We start from the raw sequence: 16296 nt of genomic DNA on the forward strand, positions 1-16296 counted from the left end.
ATTCATTGCACTAATGCCAACCAGTTTAGTTGCAGCATCTTATGGTTCACAGGCCTTCCTCCATTTAGAAGAGAAATAAATCATCACATACTGAGAGAAGGGTAGATGAAGATTCTTTTATTACAAAATAATAAGACTACTAAATACCTTCATTTAACCAACGTTGAATATAAAAGTCAATTTGTACTTCTTTATAAATAATACTCTTATTTAGAATGACAACTTGGAAAAGTCTGGATGATACAGTTTAATTATATTTCAGGTATCCCGAAGAGGTCACTGGGCTCTGTATCAGGTTGCCTTTGATTTGTTATGATTCTCTTTTATCCTTTATAATACTGAAAGTTCCTTTTTCCCCCCTTTTCGCCACAATTTAATATTTCTATTTGGAAACAAAGACTACTGAGAAACATTCAGAATAAACTGTGATTTGTTTATGTCCCAAATTACAATAACAAATAAATTACTATTAAAACCCAAAAATGTATATTCACCCCATGTTCACGAAGTACAAACCTCTATTATGTCTGGTATAGAAGAAGTGGGTTGGCATCTCAGTTCAGTTACCTCTGTGCCTTAAAGTAACACTTGAACTTCCCAAGATTCTGCTTCTTCACCATAAAACAAAGATAACAGTATTTACTACATCTTCCTCAAAGGGTTACTTAAAGAGGCAATGGATGTGAACCCACTTTATAAACCACAAAATGCTATACAGATAGAGCTTCTACTATTTGGCACAAAGTAAGTGCTCAAAAGATATATGTTGAGTGGATAAAGGAATAGGATTCTAATTCCCTCACCTTCCAGCGAGAGTTCATGGCTACTGGCTTCCTTATAGCACACCGCCTGGTCTGGGTCTCAGTCCCGAAGTTTGTGTAAGAAACAGGAGGATTTAGCGTGAAGCGGAGGGAGGCACACGCTTTACCGTGGCAAACAGCACAGCAAAAAGACAGGAATTCTCTCCCCTGAGGTTATACCAGAAGAGATCTCCAGAAGCAACTGCTATCATTGTCTGGTTGAGTCTGAAAAAAAATAGCTCTTTATCAACGATGCCTCAACAGACATTATTTTTATAACATGCTCCAATGTTCGAGCAGAAGCGATTCAACAAGCTCTCCCGGCAAGCCGACTTGTTTTCAGGAATCTCCAAAACAGTCTCAGAGGGTGCGGGTCTGTAGGCCCCTCCCCATAGATCTAAAATCCCAGGCACCTAGGTGGCTTGGTCGGTTGAGTGTCTGACTTCGGCTCAGGTCACGATTTCGCGTTCTGTGGGTTCAAGCCTCCTGTAGGGCTCTGTGCTGACAGCTCAGAGCCTGGAGCCTGCTTCCAATTCTGTGTCTCCCTCTCTCTCTGCCCCTCCCCTACTCACGCTCTGTCTCTCTCACTCTCTGTCAAAAATAAATATACATTAAAAAAAATTTTTTTTAATAAAATAAAATCCCCAAAGCTTGGGGCATGTGGGTGGCTCAGTTGGTTGAGCGTCCGACTTCAGCTCAGGTCATGATCTCATGGTTCACGAGTTCGAGCCCTGTGTTGGGCTCTGTGCTGACAGCATAGAGCTTGGAGCCTGCTTCGAATTCTGTGTCTCCCTCTCTCTCTGCACCTCCCCTGTTCATGCTCTGTCTTGCTCTCTCTCTGCTTCAAAAATAAACTTAAAAAAATTAAAAAAAATTTTTTTTAATCCCAAAAGCTCTGAAAACCAAGTTCCTTCCCTAACCCACCTGGTGGTAAAAACTGACCTGAACTGATAGGCGGTTGTTTATGATCTATGTTTACTCCTCTAAATGCATTTCACTCGGTAGAAATATGACCAAGTTTTATTATCAGGTGCTGCCCAGACCCCCCTGGTGGCATTTTACAGCATACAGGGTATGCTCTGTAGGCCCAGCCTATGCTCCAATATGGGATTACAATAGATCTATAAGATTTGTCAAGACCTATTAAGGAGCTTCTATGTATCAGAAACTATTTTAAATGCTTTGCATGTATTACCTCAATTAATCTTCACATAATCTTATAGGCACACCCGAACATCTGTCCCATTTCACAAATGAGGATATTGAGGCACACGGAGACTACATAAATTGCCCAGGTCACACACCAAGTAAGTAACAGAGCTCAGGATTGATACCAGGCAACCTGACTCCAGAGTCTGCCTGCTTCCTTGGCAGCAAAGTCATCTTGGCAAACCCTACAGGAGTCAGCAACAGGCAACATCAGTTGAGCCTTAGGAAGCATATTCAACATCTATGGTGTCTGTGGTATTCAGTAATTTCTACTTGTATCAATTAGGATCTTCCAGAGAAACAACCAATAGGGTGTGGGTATGCAGTGTGGTGTGTGTATACGTGCGTATAGAGAAAGAGAGAGACTTTAAAAAAGTGGCTCACATAATTATGGGGGTTGGCAAATCCAAAATCCCAAAATCTGTAGGGCAGGCTGGCAAGCTAGGGAAAAGGTGATCTTGCAGCTTGAGTTGAAGGTGGTCTAGAGGCAAAATTCCCTCTTCCTTATGGGACCTCTGTCATTTTCTCCCACAGCCTTCCACTGATTGGACAAGGCCCATTACAGAGGGTGATCTGCTTTACTCAAAGTCTACTGATTTAAATGTTAATCACATCTAAAACATACTTTCACATCTAGAGTGGTATTTGACCAAATAATTGGGCCTAACCCAGTTGACATGTAATAGTAACCGTCATGCTGCTCTTAAAATTATCCAGTCTGAACTGGGTCTGTTTATGCTTACCATTATCATTTTATGAGATTGCAAAATGAACGATTAACCAGATAATTCAATGTTGCCCCTGAAGAAAGAGATGCTTCTGAACAGGCCCCCTATGACCCACCTCTGTGCAGACAGGGTATGGGAGTTGATAAGATACAAGCTGGGCCCCTCATTTTCACTGGAGAAGGCTGCACCCTGCATCTACGGCACTACATTTGTTAGTACTGCTCAGTTCACAAGTGAAAGAAATCCAACTTGAACCAGATTAAGCAAATAGAGGTTTATTATCAGGATGCTGGAACCAATGAAGATAAACAGACCCTCTCCCTCCTCCAATGCTGAGAGTCAAGCAATTAGAAGACATTTCAGCAATGAAACAAGGGAAGGGGCAGCTGAGGAATGAAGTGCAAGTTTCTGGCCTAGCACAGCTCCTAAATATGGCCTTCAGCCCCATGCCCTCCACACATCCACCACCAACCACCCCTGGCCCACCAGATGCAAAAAAAGGTCAAAAAAGCACTTTATTCCAAATCAGGACAAAAGTGAATTAAGGGTGTATCTTTACACGTCCCGTCTTCCAACTGTCAGAAAATAGAAATGGCTCCTAAGAAGGGATGGATGAAATAGTAGATACCCGGGGCCCATTTTCTCAGCCAGATAAGAAGGCCCCGGGCCCCTTCAGTGAATCTAGGGCCTTGGGTGGGGTGAGGGGTAAATAGTCTGGAGCACAGAGTCCCCAGCACATGGGAATATAATCCACCTTCACTAGCTGAAGTGAATTCTCATAGAGGACATTTAACAAAACCAGATTCCAAAACAGAAGATGGGTCTTCTGATAAAGATTTCCCATAGCTTCAACCACATTTCTCCTCATTCCTCAGGTACAAAATATAAAAATAAAAACAGGGATGAACGAAAACTAAATACCCAGCGTTCAAATAACTGAGTGAGGGAAAAGGATAAAGCTTCAGCCCCAGTGGAAGGGGAATTCATCCACACCACATGAAAACAGATAAAATGTTTGGAAAAGCTTCTCGGTAAGGATAAACAAATAAGAGGACATCCAAACACATGACAGCAAAAGAGGAGGAAGAAATGCCAGGGAAGGACGGGGGAAAGGAGAAAGGAAAGGAGGGAGAGAGGGTCCAGCGGGAGCCCAGTGGGTCCTAACCAGCCGACCACAAGGCAGGACCCGGGCTGGGTCTTCTCAGCGCTCTGTCTCCCTTGGTCCCTGCCCAACTTCCGAGCAGGATTCCCTGTAGTCTTCCCACCCGTGGGTCGCCCATCATCCTTCTGATCAATTCCTTTCCTGCTTAAATTAACCGAAGTTAAATTTTGTTGTTTAAAACCAAGAACCTAAAATGATACAGATGGTAAGCAATTAATCCATTTCAGTAGAAAACTAAGATGAAGTAACTGAGGGAATTAGAGATACAAAAACAGGTGTAAATGGTATAAACATTGCCAATATACAACAAAATAATATAACTCACAAAAACAGGAGATGTGGGAGAAAAGGGGAAGGAAGTGAGAGTGCTAATTTCCTCAACCTTTCCTAGCAGGGAATTAATAGATACTAATTAAAAATGGAAACACGTACCTTTAAAAAATATAATGACTCATAATAATGTTTCTTGTAATCATTTTATAAATCTTAGGGTGATAATTTAGGGAATGCAGGTGAGAAAGCTGAAATTGGGAAATAACAGACTGAACCAAAATCTTAACAGCTGGTTCATTCGATCAAAAGTGCAACATATGTGCCTACTAGGTGCCAAGCATGATGCTAAGTGCAGAGGTTCTCATGGAGGACAACCCAACAGGGTCCCTGCCTTCATGGGGCTGACAGTCTAAAGGGAGAGCCAGGGAGAGCCAGGCTTAAACAAGTGGATAAAAAAATAAATATGAAATTACAAATATGATAAATGTGTGAAGGAAAGAACATACTTGACAGATGGTGGGCAAGACCCTCTTGGCAAGGGGATAGACATTTTTTTTTTCAACGTTTGTTTATTTTTGGGACAGAGAGAGACAGAGCATGAACGGGGGAGGGGCAGAGAGAGAGGGAGACACAGAATCGGAAACAGGCTCCAGGCTCCGAGCCATCAGCCCAGAGCCTGACGCAGGGCTCCAACTCACGGACCGCGAGATCGTGACCTGGCTGAAGTCGGATGCTTAACCGACTGCGCCACCCAGGCGCCCTGGGGATAGACATTTAAAAAGAGACTTTAGGGGTACCTGGCTAGCTCAGTCAGTTAAGGGTCTGACTTGATTTTGACTCAAGTCATGATCTCACGGTTCATGAGTTTGAGTCCTGCCTTGGGCTCTGCAGTGACGGTGTGGGGCCTACTTGGGGTTCTCTCTCTCTTCCTCTCTCTGCTCCCCCCCCCCAAATAAATAAAATTAAAAAAAAAAAGAGACTTCAAAGTTGGGGGAAAAATAGCTTTACAAAGATTGAAGGGAAGGTAATAAAAGACACAGGGTGCCACATGTACTGGAACTCCAAGGAAAGTGTCTTAGTCCATTTGGGATACTATAACAAAAACACCATAGACTGGATGACTTATAAATAACAGAAACCTATTTTCACAGTTCTGGAGACTGTGAGTCCAGTCCAAGATAAAGGTGCCAGCAGATTCAATGTCTAGTGAGAGCCCATTCACTGATTCAGAAGGAAAGAACTTGGCATGTTGGAAAAAAGTGAAAGGTGAAGTAAGGACAAAGGGGCCTAGAATGATGGGGATAAAGATGGCAGAAGCTAAACCATGCGGGGCAGGCTTGTGTGGACATGGAATGGTGTCCAGCTTTTATTCCCAGAGCAGTGGAAGGTCTCTGAATAGTCTTCAACAAGGGAATGGCAGAATGAAATGCACATTGTATAACATCCACCATGCTGTGGTTGGAAAGTGGTCTGGAGGGCTGCAAGAACAGATGGGCAAGACAGGTTAGAGCAGTGGTCCAGGAGACAACTGACGTTGGCTGCGCTTGGTTGACGGCAGTAGAAATGCAGAGATGAAGACCAACCGGAAAGCCGTTTTGGAAGTATAAAATCTTAGGTGATGAACTAGATGGAAGAGGTAGGGGAGAGAGACAAATCAAGAATGCCTCCCATTTCTGGGTTAGGCTACTGGGTGATAATCATATACTGAAACAGTAAAAGCTTGGCAATACATATTTTGAGGAGTGACTCTTAAGAATTTCAGACATTTCATTACTAAGATACTTATAAGACATCTAAGTGGAGATGTCAGATATACCATTAGATCTGAAGCTCAAAAGAGAGGTTGGGCTGGAATCATCATCACAGAGATGCTATTTAAGAACATGGGAATACAGAGGCACCTGGGTGGCTCAGCTGGTTAAGCACCTGACTCTTGATCTCAGCTCAGGTCTTGATCTCAGGGTCATGAGTTCAAGCCCTGCATTGGGCTCTGCACTGGGCATGAAGCCTACTTTAAAAACAAACAAAAAAACATATTTAGAAAAAAAACAACAACAACATGGGAACGGAGAGGACCCCCGAGCAAGGGAGTATGGAGAAAAAAGAGGACCTATGACCAATTCCCGAGAATATCTGGTACTCAGAGGTAGAATAGAGGAGAAGGATGTAGGGAGGTAGATATAAAATTAGAAGAGAGTTATGTCCCAGTGTGAAAGAGGAGGGGGTTTTCAACTTTGTTGCGACTAAGCCAAATAAAGTGAGGACTGAAGAGGACCCATCATACTGGGCGGTCAATGAAAATGACATCCGTATTTTTGGTGGAGACAAAAGACAAAAGACAGGCAGCTTTTCTGAGAAGTCAGACAATGATGAGAAGCAGAGAAATGGAGCAGTTACAAGAAAAAGATGGCTTCAAGGGAGGAGTCTGAGGATGCTTGTGTGATCCAGTAGAAAGGGGAGAGAGCAAGGTAAGGAAAGAGGAGAAGGCACAAAGATAACACGTGCAGGGAGGGAGTGACAGAAGAGGAGGGCAAGGGGACGGATGCAGACACAGGAAGAACTATCTGCAGATGAGGTGATGGAAAGACAAAGGTGCTCCCACATAACGGCTTCTATTTCCCAAGGAAGACAAGTCCATCGGCTGAAAACTAGGTGGGAGAAATGAGGAAGGAGAGGGACGTCTGCAATATGAAGCAAGTCATAAAATGGTCTCTGGGAGAGCAGAAAGCAAGTCGATTTTGAGGTTGAGGTAGGACTGCCACACAGTACAACGTGGCAATGCCACCTGCTCAGGTGCGAGTTCAAGGAAGGCAAACGTTTGGGTTCAAGGTCAGAACTTCGCCGGATAAATGTAACAAAAAATGAAAGATTCAAGGGAATTCAGGGTATCTACACCACATTGACTGCAATGATTGTGGAATCTGAGTGGGACCAGGAGCAAGAACAGGGCAGGAGGGAGCTGTAAGATACAGAGAAAGGGGTTTGATCAGCACACCTGAGATCTCAGTGACACCAAAGAACCGTCATGGCAGAAAGGCCATGCAGGACAACCGCGTGCACAGGAGGTTTCAGTTGAAGACACTGATGACTGGGGCAGGAGTTTGGGGAACGGTGCAAAATTTGGTGGCGATTAGTGCTTACGTGGACTAGAATGGAGATGAAAGTCACCGGCTCGGGTATTGGATGGATCTGCTCTTAGAAGTTGAGGCCATCAATCGTGACAAGCACTTTGGGGCACCTGGGTGGCTCAGTCAGTTAAGCATCTGACTCTTGATTTTGGTTTGGGTCACGATCTCATGGTTTAGGAGTCCAAGCATCAGACTCCATGCTGGCAGCGAGGAGCCTGCTTGGGATTCTCCCTCCCTCGCTCTCTGCCCCTCCCCCACTCATGTGCGCACACACTCTCTCTCTCAAAATAGATAAATAAACTTTTAAAAAACTAATGACAAGCACCGGTGTGACTAGAAAGACCAATGACAGCAGACAAGCCTCCAGGGAGTAAGTGGGAGTGGAGGGACAAAGATTAAAGGAGAGACTCTTCAGCACCTGGTCCCACATCTGCTCCTCTTCCCTTGACTCTTTCCTCATTTGGCTACTGCTAGTCTAGAGTCCACTGCCTTTTCCCACTGAGGAAATCAGCTTGAGGACATAAGGAGGCAGTGGGATAAAGAAAAACACAGGGTAGAAATGTCAACCCTGACTCCAGGAATTTGTGGGGACCAGAAAAATCAAGTTACCGATGGGGAACAGTCTCAATAACTTTTTCTCCCTATAGAGACTCCTCATTAGGGGTTGTGGCAACTCCATTCAGAATGAAGACTGCCCACATAAGGCTACAAGATCTATCCATGGAAGTGCCCTGCCTGGGAGGAAGAAAGGAAAACAGAGATAGGAGGAAGAGGTAAGAAGAGGAAATACATGTTAAATTAGCATCTATTATGTGCCAGACTTGTGTAAGGCTCTGCAGGTTGCGCACTACACAAAGGTACCACATTCAAAGTGTAGATACCATAAATTTGTATATTCTGACAATTTTCTGGCAGATAGTAGTGTTACAGAATGAATTATGTCCCCCTCAAATGCGTATGTTGAAGCCCTAACCAACAGTGTGACTATATTTGGAGACAGGGCCTTTAAGGAAGTAATTAGAGTTAAATTAAATAAGAAGGGTGGGCCCTTGGGCGCCTAGCTGGCTCATTAATTAAGCATCTGACTTTTGATTTCGGCTCAGGTCATGATCTCACAGTTTGTGAGTTCAAGTTCTGTGTCAGGCTCTGTGCTGACAGCGTGGAGCCTGCTTGGGATCCTCTCTCTCCCTCTGCCCCACTCCCACTTGTGCTTTCACTCTCTCTCAAAATAAATACATAAACATGTTTCTTTAATTAAAAAAAAAACGGTGAGCCCTAATCTAATAAGACTGTCCTTACACGAGAAGGAAGGGATACCACTGATGTGTGCCAGAGAAAAGTCCATGTGAGGACACAGTGAGAAGGTGGCCATCCACAAACCAGGAAGAGAGGCCTCAGGAGAAACCAACCCTACCAGCACGTTGATCTTGATCTTCCAGACTCTAGATGTGAGAAATTAATTTCTTCCTTTTTTCTAATGTTTGTTTATTTTTGAGAGAGAGAGAGAGAGAGAGAGACAAAGGGTGAGCTGGGGAGGGGCAGAGAGAGAGGGACACGCAGAATGTGAAGCAGGCTCCAGGCTCTGAGCTATCAGCATAGAGCCCGACGTGCAGCTTGAACCCACAAACCATGAGATCATGACCTGAGCGGAAGTCGGCGCTTAACCGACTGAGTTACCCAGGCGCCCCATGAGAAATGAATTTCTACTATTTAAGCCACCTAGCTTGTGGCATTTTGTTGGCCAACTCCAGCAAACTAATATAAACAGCAAAGTATTTTTTGTTATAATCATCAGTATATTAGGAAAATTCTCTAATAGGTAGAAGTAAAATCATTTGAGGAAGGGTTTGATATTTTCTTATTTACATAAAATTGTCATAGAGACCAGCAGTGACCCTGAGAGTCACAACGCCAGACGGTTTCTTTTGTTACTTTAATCAATACATAACAGTATAAAATAAAGAGTATAAAGACGAAGAAAACGAAGCCCAGAGAACTTCAGTAACTTGATCGAATTCAACCACACACTGATGAGAAACTGAGCTGACATTTGTATCCAGATCAGCTTATTCCAAAACTCATGTTTCATGCTCTACCACACTGCCTCCAATTACAAGTTCTAGTATTAAAAAAAGATGCTGCAAATGTCAATTGTGCCTTTACTCTGCCTCAGACACTCTGCTAGATGCTTTCATCTACAACAGTGAAGTAGGTCTTATTAAGGCTCTGTTAGGAATGAAGAAACTGAGGCTCAGAGAGGTTAAGGGGCTTGCCCAAGGCCACACAGCTTAGCAAACTGTAACCTATCTGTTTCCTGCCCCTTTCTCTCCCTCTTCACCTCATACTCCACCTCTGAACGTTCCCTCTTCTCATAAGCTGCTTTTCCCAGGCGATCCATAAACACAAAAGAACCTTTCTCCTGTTTGACACATTATTTATATCCTTTTAGTATAATCAACATTATCAAAAGTCATTTACAAAGTAAATAAAATAGCGATTGTCTGACAATGCATTTGCTCCCCAAAAATAAATGACGATCATGTTAGAATTAAATAGTAGTTGCATTTATTGAATAAATTTTGAGCTCTTCTTCTTGATGCATATAGTTTTTCCTTGGCTAACTTATGAATTTCACCCTAAAGATTAATTTGGCTCTCTATAAAGAGCATAAGAATTAATATTCACCCAAGATAGGAATCTTTTTTCATTTTCATTTTAGTGGAAATCAATTTGTTAAGATATTGTTGAGTGCAATTTGTTACTTATTCACTCCCACTTTTCTGTTCAAGTCAGGGTACTTGGAAATATCTATATAAACACTTTTTGTCAATACTACCAAGATTTATATTGCCAAGTTACTGTAACGGTTATATCTGAGAGCTGTATGAATTATGCTATGTAATGTTAGATTTTATTGAACTTATGTAATAGAGAAGTGATCAATTAAAAAAAAAAACAAAAACGTGGGGTTCCTGGGTGGCTCAGTCAGTTAAGCATCCGGCTTCCGCTCAGGTCATGATCTCACAGTCCACGAGTTCAAGCCCCACGTCAGGCTCTGTGCAGACAGCTCAGAGCCTGGAGCCTGCTTCCGATTCTCTCTCTCTCTCTCTCTCTCTCTCTCTCTCTCTCTCTATCTGTGCCCCTCCCCTGCTAGTGCTGTCTCTCTCTCTCAAAAGTAACATAAAAACATTAAAAAACAACAACAACGAGTTTTGCCTCTAGCAGGCAGTATGTAGAAATGACATCTGAATAGGAGAGATACAACCAAAAAACTGGATGTGGCCCTCTTCATGCAACCTAGTCCGATTTGCAGGCATTTTCATGAATGCTTTAACACATTTCCCACGGTGCTCACTAAGCAAGATGCTGCACTAACAGTACCATTTGGCCAGATCCTTAGAATTAGGATTTACGCAGGTGTCTCTCTGACTGCCTGCCTGTGTGTCTTTCCTATGACTCCCATGACAAAGTACCACAGAGCAGCTTAAACAACAGAAATGTATTGTCTCACAGCTCTAAGAGGTTAGAAGCAGGAAATCCAGTTGTTGTAGGACCATGTACCCTAGAGAATGCAGAGCATGTACCCAGTATTAGAGAATAATCTGCCCCCTGCCTCTGTCCTAGCTTCTGGTGGTTTACTGGCCATCTTTGGCACTCCCCTCCCCCGTCCCCTCCCTTGTAAACACATCACCTAAACTCCGCCTTCATGTTCATATGGGCCTTCTCCCTGTTCACATATCTGTGTCCAAATTCTCCTTTTCTATAAGGACCCCCAGTCTTGTTGGATAAGGAGCCCACTCCATTCCAGTATGACTTCATCTTAACTAATTACATCTGCAAAGACCCTTTTCCCAAATAAGTCCCATTCTGAGGCTCTGGAGGTTAGGACTTCAACACATGCATTTTGGGTAACACAATTCAACCTAAAACACTCGTACTTGTTCAACATATAAGCATGCTCTACTAATTCCCCTTATTATAAATGAAACTGAAAATTACTAACAGTAACGTCTATTATGACCTTAATTCTTTCTTCCCTTTCAGAGCCAGCTTCTCACAAGAGTAATCTATTTCTCCATGAACTTACTCCTAAACCCACTTTAATCCAGCCTGGCATCAAACATTCTTATCAGTGTCACCAATAACCGTCTAACTTTTCAATCATCTTCCTTTTTAAACCGTGATCCTGCTAAACTTCCCTGTGGCTTTTGAAGCTGTGAGTCATGTCCTCCATCGGGAACTGCATTCTCTCTTGGTGTCGACATGACTATCTTGAGATTTTCCTCTTTCCCACCCCATCCCGGGAATTCTGTTCTTGGGGCCACCAGTCTTCTCCCAGTCACTCACCCTTGGTCCCATCCATCATCACCCGTCTCTCATCTGCTGATGGCTCAAGCCCTGTAATCTAACACGCAGCTCCCTTCTGAGTCCTAGGACATCCCCAAGAACTTTACTCCCCACCTCCTTCTGTGTGTTCCAAGTCACCTAAAATTCAACATATCTAAACAGAAAGCCTCCTCCTCCTGTGACCTACATTGAAGAACGGCACCTCCACTGAGCCAGATGCCCTGGTCAGAAATCTGGAAGTCACCCTGCCTCTTGTTAACCACTCTTATCCCCAAACAGAAAGTCACATAATTCTAGCACACCTTCCCAGAGAGGGCCTTGGAAATGTAATGCACAATTCAGAACAGAGTTTAGAAAAGACTCCCTAGTAGCCTGAAATTTGGGTGGTTCTCAAAAGGACAAACAACAAACTTGAGCTGCTCAAGGCCACCCAGTGGAGTAGATGGTGCCTGCCTTTTGGGAACCGACTCCTCCATGAGCCAAACCCCACAATCCCTAGCTCCTGTGCCTCGGTACTTCCTACCTCGCCTCCGGGGCCAGCTCCTCCATTAGGCAAGCTTCGCACAGTGCCTAGGGCCACGATCCTTTCGGGAACCCACAAAAAAATGTTTTAATTTACGTTCTTTTTAAGTCGGAAGAAAAAAATGAATACAATCTACCAGAGTGGATTACATTCATCTATATGCCAATGAAATCATAAAATATGATTTTTGACATTTTTTATGGAGGAAGGAGCCCACAGAGCGAAAGTACTTAGGGGATAAAGCAACCTGCTTGGGTCTGCCTTCCCTCTCTGACTGCCTTGCCGAGGGCCCTTCTTTCGGTCACAAAGGAAAAGATAGACATATTAATTCACACTGAAGCACTAAAGACTGATAATTTACTGGGTAGCCATCTGAGGAAGATTTGCTTCAAATTTGTCTGAAGCCAAAGAGAAGGAACTTTTTTTTTTTTTTTTTAACATTCACTGCTCCTTTTTAAGTGTAGAGGAAATACCTAAGCATTGTAGGAATTTTAGAGAATTCACAAAAGTTTAAAGATAGAAATAGGGGTGGCTGGGGTGGCTCTGTCAGTTAAGCGTCCGACTTCAGCTCAGTTCATGATCTCACGGTTCATGGGTTCGAGCCCCATGTTGGGCTCTGTGCTGACAGCTCACAGACTGGAGCCTGCTTCAAATTCTGTGTCTTTCTCTCTCTCTACCGTTCCCTGCTCTCGCTCTGTATCTCTCTCTCTCTCTCTCTCTCTCTCAAAAATAAACATTAAAGAAAAAAGCTTAAAGACAGAAATAATCTATAATGCTAGAGATCATCACTATTAACAAGTTGATGCATTTTCTTTTGGTATTCATGTGTGTGTATATACATTTATTCTTTTTTTTAAAATGTTTTATTTATTTTTGAGACAGAAAGAGACACAGCATGAGCAGAGAAGGGGCAGAGAGAGAGGGAGACACAGAATGTGAAGCAGGCTCCAGGCTCTTAGCTGTCAGCACAGAGCCCGAAGCAGGGCTCGAACTCACGAACTGTGAGATCATGACCTGAGCCGAAGTCGGACGCTTAACCGACTGAGCCACCCAGGCGCCCCATATACACATTTATTCTTAATAAAATGGAACCCCTCTTCTTAACTTATGGCATTTTTAATGCCATAATTAATATATTTGCGCAAACATTTTTGTCAATTTTTTTTTTTAGTTTTATTTATTTATTTAGAAAGAGAGAGTGAAAGAAAGCACAAGCAGGAGAGGGGCAGAGAGAAAGGGAGAGAGAATCCCAAGCAGGATTGAGTATGTCATCAGCACAGAGCCAGATGTGAGGCTGGATCTCACGAAGTGTGAGATCAGGACCTGAGCCAAAACCAAGAGTCAGACGCTTAATTGACTGAGCCACCCAGGTGCCTCTTTGTCTACATTTCTAATTATTTCTTTAAGATAAATACTTCAAGGGGCGCCTGGGTGGCGCAGTCGGTTAAGCGTCCGACTTCAGCCAGGTCACGATCTCGCAGTCCGTGAGTTCGAGCCCCGCGTCAGGCTCTGGGCTGATGGCTCAGAGCCTGGAGCCTGTTTCCGATTCTGTGTCTCCCTCTCTCTCTGACCCTCCCCCGTTCATGCTCTGTCTCTCTCTGTCCCAAAAATAAATAAACGTTGAAAGAAATTAAAAAAAAAAAAAAAAGATAAATACTTCAAGATTACTGGGTCAAAAGCTATAAATGTTTTTAAAGTTTCTGATGCACACTGCCAAATTTTTTATCAGAAATGTTATATAACTTTCTCATCCTTGATGCCAAATTCCCTATACCCCAAGCATGACTAGAAATTATGCTTTATGATCTCTGGGAGCCTGATATGCAAAAACTGGAAATTCTTTGTTCCAATATGCATATATTTGATTACTTGCGATATTAAAAGTATTTTTTAAGAATTTGGGGGGTTTTTTGGAGAAAGAGTAAGAGAGAGAGCAAGCACGAGCAGGGGAGGGGCAGAGAGAGAGGAAGAGAGAGAATCTTAAGCAGGCAGGCTCCACTCCCAGTGCAGATCCCAACCCAGGGCTCTATCCCACGGCACTGGGATCATGGCCTGAGCTGAAATCAAGAGTCGGATGCTTAACTGACTGAACCACCCAGGTGCTCCTTAAAGGTACTTTTTTTTTTAATGTTTATTTATTTTTGAGACAGAGAGAGACAGAGCATGAACAGGGGAGGGTCAGAGAGAGAGGGAGACACAGAATCTGAAGCAGGCTCCAGGCTCCGAGCTGTCAGCACAGAGCCCGACGCTGGGCTCGAACGCACGGACTGTGAGATCATGACCTGAGCCAAAGTCGGACGCTTAACCGACTGAACCACCCAGGTGCCCCTAAAGGTACTTTTTAAACATTTACTAAACAGCTGTTTCTGCAGTGAAATTCTGTTCATGAACTTAAATTATGATACTAGAATGATGGTCTTTTCCACATTAAGGGCGCTCTTCTATACAATAAAGATGTTAACTTTTATATGAGTGCACATTTTGTCCAAGTTTATATGCTTTTCAATTGGGTGTTATATTTTTAATCATAAAGATGTTCTTAATTAAAATTCAATAAAATAGATCAGCTGTTCCTATTTCTGCTTTCGAAGTTACACTTTAAAAGCCCTTTGCCATCCTAAGATATTTACTTTCATTCTAACACTTTATGGAGTTTTGTTTTTACATTAAAATCTTCTCCATATTGAATGTATTTTGATGTAAGCAGTGAGAAAACACATTGTCATTCTTTTTTCCTACGGAATTAGAAAAGTATTCAAAAATTACATTTGAATAATCCATCCAGCCACTCCCTGATTCTGTTTTCCTTTGTTAAACTGGAAGCAAGTCTGTCTCTTGACCTTCTCATCTGATTCATCACCTGCTGCCTCATTCCTGGCCAAGCACTGTTTTAATATGTGTAAACTTACCATGTATTTAAAAATCTACTGGGCTGGGACCCTATTTTTTTATCCTACTTTTTGAAATTTTTTGGTTACCCTCATACTTTTTTTTTTTTCATCTTGCAGATGAAGGAAAAGTAAAAGAGTGATGAAGGGAGACAGAGAGAGAGAAAGAGAAGGTAGGGAGAGGGTACTGAAGATAAAATGATTCGAGGCTATTTTAGTCCCTCTTCAGCCTGATTTACTCTAGCTGAAGAAATTCCGTTTCCATCAACATTTAATGAATGCATTGTGACCTAATATGTCAGTTCCCCCTCTTTAGTGTCAATATCTAACTTTAATCAATTTCATTTTTTTTAACACTTTAAGGTCCAAAGAATATAGACAAGGCTTTCATGTCTTCAAGACTAAGAAATACATTCATTAGAGCACTGAACATCCTGAAGACCAATTTTCCAAGATGTCGTGATTTCCTGAGAAGAAAGACTTTGACAAACATGTCTCCATAGCAGGAATTCACATCCCAGGGCATACTTCACTGACAAGCACCTTTAATATTATTTTATGGAGATCAAAGTTCTGAGGTTTTATTATGTCATATTTTAAACAATCTATTTCAGATGGTAAATATCCATCTCCCAAAAAACACAAAAATGCTCATAAAAAGTACCATAACCCAGAGCATTCAAAGAGTTTCTATGCAATCACCACATGATGGGCTCAAGTAAAGATAGGTTTTCACAGAAGGTGCAGAGGATGTCAAATTTCTCTCTCTACCACCTAGATCTGGACTCCATCTTGAACATTCCAGATAAACTGCCTCTCCCATCCTGGGAGATGGCTCTGTGCAGGGCAAAAGGTCCAGCCTTGTGGCCAACAGATTTACCTCCAAGTTCACCTCGACTACTCCTTTGCTTTATGATGCCAAGTCAAATACTTTGCTTTCTGTGATTCAGTTTCCTTACCTATGAAATGGATAAAAATAATGCCAAGTTTTGGGTGATTGTGGTAATCAAATAAGTTAATGCATGCAAAATATCCAACAGAGAGCCTAGGAGGGGCAGGCTTCCTATAAATAATGACATACTTTTACTGGGGCTTTGAGGTTGAAAGGCTTTATGTCTTTTTCAAATCAATCATATTAAATCACAGGCCTTAGCACATTGTTGTCGCTCAATAAATGTCAGGGAACAAGTTAATAAGGCAGTACCTCTCCAAGATAATAAATTTAAAAATTCCTGAAA

This window comes from Leopardus geoffroyi, chromosome B1 (assembly GCF_018350155.1).
Source record: "Leopardus geoffroyi isolate Oge1 chromosome B1, O.geoffroyi_Oge1_pat1.0, whole genome shotgun sequence".
Taxonomy (NCBI): domain Eukaryota; kingdom Metazoa; phylum Chordata; class Mammalia; order Carnivora; family Felidae; genus Leopardus; species Leopardus geoffroyi.